We start from the raw sequence: 5709 nt of genomic DNA, 5'->3' as shown, positions 1-5709 counted from the left end.
AATTGAAATTACAGTTGAACCTATGAACACATCCTTAATTCTAGCTAAATTAATTTAGATATTTCAAATAATGACTTAATTTGAATAAATAGAACAATAGCCTATTGCAAAAGATGACACATCTTTTTAAATGATCAAATAATTATAGATATTTATTAAAATAGATATTCAACCTGTTATAATACATGACTTGTCTATTTGAAATTATCAAACATATAATAACATCTGTTACAACAGATGACTTATCTGTTGGTAATTATCAAACAGATTATAACATTTGTTGCCACAAATGACTTATCTGTTGAAAATTATCAAATAGAGGTTGCCATATGTTGAGACAGATGACTTGTCTATTCTAAAAACTTTTTTTATTTCAAAACAATTTTCTATCTTAAATATAAAAGAAAAAAACATTAAGGCGGTAAAATATTTTATTTCAAAACAATTTGCCATATCCTCATTCTCCTCAAACTGTTTTACCACCACAAGTTATTAATAAATATTTAAACTCATTTCTATAATTCTCTCTCTTTTAATTATAAAATAATTCTTTTGTCTGCTCTCTCTTTCTCTCCATTTTAAGGTAATCTCAATTGTCTCCTCTTTTTTTCTCTTTTCTCTCATTTTTTGGCTAGAGAATCCTTTCAAATTTCAACTAATCTATATCTTTTCTCGCCTGAAATTGCATTTTGATCCCTTTAATTGTGACATGTAAGGTATGATTCACTATTAGATCTGTGCTGTCTGCTATTATTCTTGATTTCTCGTCTTCTTCTTTGTCTGTTTCATCTAATTTTTTAAGTTTTCTATGATGAAAATTAAAATTGTGAATATCACATTCTTACATTGTTATTTAAATTAGTTATTTACATCCATTTTTAAATTTATTTACACATTATCCATATCCTATTTATTGAGAAAATTGAAGAAAATATGTCTTTTAACTCTTGAATAAATGAACCATTATTTTTATTAAATTATGCAAAAAAGTCATCTATTGGGAGAACTTAAAAAGAATTATTGGTAGTATCGCTATTTTTTGTTTGTTTTTACTTGTTTATTTGTTGTTGATGTTGTTGTCTGTGTTGGTGGTATTGGTGTTGCAACACGCGGAACATATGATGGAAGATATTAAAACAGGTCTTTCAACAGATTCTCCATCTGGTGCAACTAATGAATCAACCATTGGAATAAATCCAAATTGGTCTTCCAACAAATGACCCATTTGTTACAACAGACAGAGCACCTATTGGAAGAAATCGAATCAGTAGCAAGGCTGGTTTGATTTCTTCCAACAAATAACCCATATGTTAAAACATGCCGGTCAGCTGTTGCAATGAATGGGTCACCCATTATAATAGATGGGTAATCTGTTGGAATTCTTATTATAATGTGTTGTATTTATTGAATTTTGAGTTACCTTTTTTTTATATTATATAGAGATCAAATGTAATTTTTTTTGTATGTAGATAAAAGATAAGTGGATCAAAATTTTCCCCACCAATGTTTAAGGCTAGAGTAAATACAGGATCGGAGGAATAAGCTGCTTGCAAGTGGAACCACTTTATATGTGGGAGGTATGTATTACTGATAATATTATCATGAAAACACAAATAGAGTACACTACTTTTGTGAATGTTGTTTTTTACCGATTAGGCATTAATCATTAAAATCAGATATTGCATTTTACAATTAATATTGATAAGTTTGAACTGATAAGGCTGAGGGACCAATTCGGTGGTGTCAATACCCTGTTATAATTTATTGATGGCTTTGCTAATGTTTTTACATTAAGTTTTGAGAAGGGAATAAGTGTTTGGTAGCAGTGTAAAGATTCAATAGTAATTGGACTAATTTTAAGCGTTCATTGGACATTTGAAAGGCCTCCAAATCCTTGAAGTGCTAAAAACAAGAATGTAAATCGATATAGTTACTGCCCTGGTCCAAATTTATTTGGCTGGGTTACTCGGGGTGATTATTATACAACAGGAGGCATTTGGGAGAATATCTGCAATGGAAAGAGGAGGTGTTGAAGACTATATATCAACTTAGACCTTATTAAAAAGAAAAATAGGGTAGCTAGGAACGTGTAGCGAATCTAGTCTATGAAATTGACATAAAAATGAAAAAACTGAATGAGCTGGAAAAATGAAAGTGTGTCCAAAAATGAAAATCCATCACTCATTGTTGTAAAGAAAAATGGTGAATTGAACTGGAGCTATACACTTTGCTAGGTAACTACAAATAGTCAGCATGATTTGAATAATCACTTCCAAAGAAAGGAAAAAAATATAAGAAATCAATTTTGTAAGCACTAAGGGTTGGAAAGATGGGCAGTCAGGAACAAAACTTAAACTAATAACTCCTTAAGTAAAAATAAGTTATCAAACCAAGGTGGCAATTTCTGAAGTTAAAATTGCATCCTAGGCCTTTGGGTTATGGTTTTGATCAGGTCAACAGCAGTGGGGACAAAAAGGCAAGGGATTTCTGCCCAACTTTAGACCTTTTTTATCCACTTCCATTGATGTGGTTATAAACCACAAATAGAAGACATGGGATTCAAGCTAGACTTCAGAAATTAATGCTTTGCCTTTCCTTATTTTTACTTCAATAGTTCTTCGTTTAAGTTTTAGTCCTGACTGTACATCTTTCCAATCCTCAGTTCTCACAAAGTTGCTTCCTTAGAGTTTCATTCCTTTTTTTGAAGGTGATCATTCCAGCCACGCTAACTAGTCATAGTTATCTAGCATAGTGTCCAACTCCAGTTCACTTTACCATTTTTCTTTTTAACAACGACGGACAGATTTTCATTATTGGATACACTTTTATATTTGCTGGTCATTCAATTTTTTTATCTTTCAAGTCAAATTCATAGGCCGATTTTTTCAGAGGTTCCTTGCTTGCTACCCTGTGTTTACTCTTTATTAAGGTCTAAGATGATATAGTTTTCAACAACTCCCCTTTCTCATGTAGGTATATTCTTACAACACATTCTTCTATATAATCATTTCCATGAGCAACCCACCATATAAATTTGGACCAGGGGAATTTCTATTGGTTTTTCATTCATGTTTGATGCACGGAGAGGCTTCAAGGGCATTGTCAAAGTCCATTGCACCATTAAAATCTGTCTAATCACTATTGAATCTCTACACTATGATGAAATATCAATTCTCTCAAAAAATTTGACACATAAACATGAGCAAAACTGTCATTAAATTGTAACAGGGAATCAACACTACCTTCTTTGAAACCTTTGGCCTTATTAGTTCGCATCTATCAAACTTAACAATAAAATACATGATTTTTCTTAAAGATCAATGCCTAATCAGTAAAAAACTATATTCAAAAAATCATTGTACTTTATGTGTGTTGTCACAATAACTTGATCAGTCATACATAACTTTCACACATGAAAGTTGATCTATTCATCTGTACACACCTTATTCTTTCTACCCCATCAATGTCAAATAGTGTTTAATATTTAGTTCCCATCATGAAGTAGTTTAAATGTCAAAGGACTACATGTCTGTCATGAATAAACAAGTGCTATATATGTAATGCACCATGATCATTGTAATAGTAAACTTGTGTTGTTGTTTGTTAGGGACTTTGATAATTTTAACTCATTGTTAGGGATGTAATTGTTAATATTCATTATATAAAATAATTTTAATTAATTTGGTCATAGATAAAAAAGGTAAAATAGGAACTAAATAAGACAAACTACAAAAAATATTTTTAATAGATTACCCAGTTATTGTAACAGATGGACATTTGTTGGAAGAACATAATACAGTTAATCAATTTGGATTACATTTAACTAAATAATGACCAATATGTTGCAACAGATGGGTAATCTGCTGGAAAAACTCAAAATCCACTTCTTCCAACAAATGGCACGTCTGTTCCAACAGATCTGCTAGAAGAACATAATATAATTCTTGCCGCTAATTTGTGTTCTTCCAACAAATGACTAATTTAATTCAATAGATGGTCCATCTGTTAATGGTTATTAATAAAAAAAAGGTTATTGAAAGGGTGAAAAGTCATGACTTAAATAAATAATAAAGTAATAAATGATAAACACAATTAAAAATCATAAAAAAAATTTATTTAGTTTTAATAACTGATGTGAATATTAAATAGGCAAAAATTGTGACTTTTAACCTTTTTTGTTTTTAAATCGATTTTTTTAATTTAAATAATCAAACAGTCACTAGTTTGAATTAATTAAGGGATATAATTATTAAAAAAAAAAGGTGAACAGTCATGACTTTTTGTCTAACACATTCAAAATAGCTAGTAATTAAATTTTTCATCTATTGCAACTGATGAATTAGATATTAGAAGATAGGAAAATAGCTCTCAACAGATTACCCATATGTTGTAATAGATGGCTCAACTGTTGCACACATGGACTATTCGTTACAACTGATGGTAAATTTATTATGATAGATGGGTTATCTATTACAACAGATGGTCCATTTGTTGCAACAACTCAATGCAAATAGTTAATATTAAAAGAAATGATTATTGATAAGGAGCAAAGTCTTCGATTATTTAATTAAGAAAAATGCTTATTTAAATTTAGGAACTAATAATATTAAAAAGCTGAAAAGTCATGATTTTTTAAAATAATTAAAGAGTCACCAGTTTGATTTAATTAAGTCATGACATCTTACATTAATCAAAAAGTTACTAGTTTGATTTAATTAAGACATGTAATAAATAAAATGAGATGAATAGTCATGACTTTTTGCTTAACACATTCAAGCTCAATCCTCTATGAATAGGTTCATTCCTTATTCGTTCATTCTAATCCACTTTATTTACTTCTTGCATCTTGTCTTTTATATTACATCTTCAACCATTTCTCTTTAAAGAGAAATTTTCTTTTTCGTCAAGGTAATTTTGTTAAAATCTACCAGTTAGTAGTACACATTGTATTACATTCATACTTATTTCTTTTCTTTAGTGTTTTATATTTTTTTTGTTAATGCATACGTGTTCTAGATATGGCTGATTTGGTTTGGATGTGGCAATTCTGTGCGAAACTATGAAGGAACTTCAAAGGCATATTATTAAACTATAGAGGGAGTTGGGTGCCATTAAAGCAAGGATGGTGAATGAGATTCGAAGGCTGAGGAAGGCCCAGCTACTGCCCGTTGATGATTAGCCAGTTGACAACAACAACAACAATAATAATAATAATAATAATAATTAGGCTATGTTTTTTCTTTTACCTTATGTATTTTGTTTTATTTATATAGGATTCTACCTAAGCCTAATGTATTTTGTTTTGTTTAGTTAAAAAATCAATGTTTAGTCGACTTTTACTTTATTTCTTGTTTAATTTTTATTTTGTTTATTTTTTATTATTAACATGTTGAGGTTTGGAGGTAAGGATTGAGTGTTTGGCACAATTTTAAATCCGGTAGCCATCGTAAGAGTTTTGAGTTCTTGTAATAGATGGACCATATATTGAAATAGATTGGTCAACTATTGAAGAACATAAACCAGTGTCAAGAACTATATTGTGTTGTTCTAATAGATGGCCCATATGTCGCAACAGAATGGTGATTTGTTGGATGAACACAGTCCAAATTGATGATCTGTATTCTCAGTACAATATTTTTGCCCTACGGCTACTCTTGTAAAGCGTCGCCTAAAATAGCCGAAAGTGTGCCCTTTGATCAAAGGCTACAC

The 5709-nt window shown here is 30.1% G+C and overlaps 1 long non-coding RNA gene across 1 annotated transcript; it reads left to right on the top strand.

Annotated features, from left to right (window-relative positions):
- Window positions 1-572: 572 nt before the first annotated feature.
- On the top strand, window positions 573-5194 carry LOC107869762. Its single transcript, XR_001673942.2, has 3 exons — window positions 573-716; window positions 1470-1577; window positions 5017-5194. It is a non-coding gene; the product is annotated as an uncharacterized LOC107869762 (long non-coding RNA).
- Window positions 5195-5709: the final 515 nt, after the last annotated feature.

This window comes from Capsicum annuum, chromosome 4, assembly GCF_002878395.1.
Source record: "Capsicum annuum cultivar UCD-10X-F1 chromosome 4, UCD10Xv1.1, whole genome shotgun sequence".
Taxonomy (NCBI): domain Eukaryota; kingdom Viridiplantae; phylum Streptophyta; class Magnoliopsida; order Solanales; family Solanaceae; genus Capsicum; species Capsicum annuum.
Note: the sequence above shows the minus strand (reverse complement) of the source record. Positions and strands in the feature narration are given on the sequence as shown.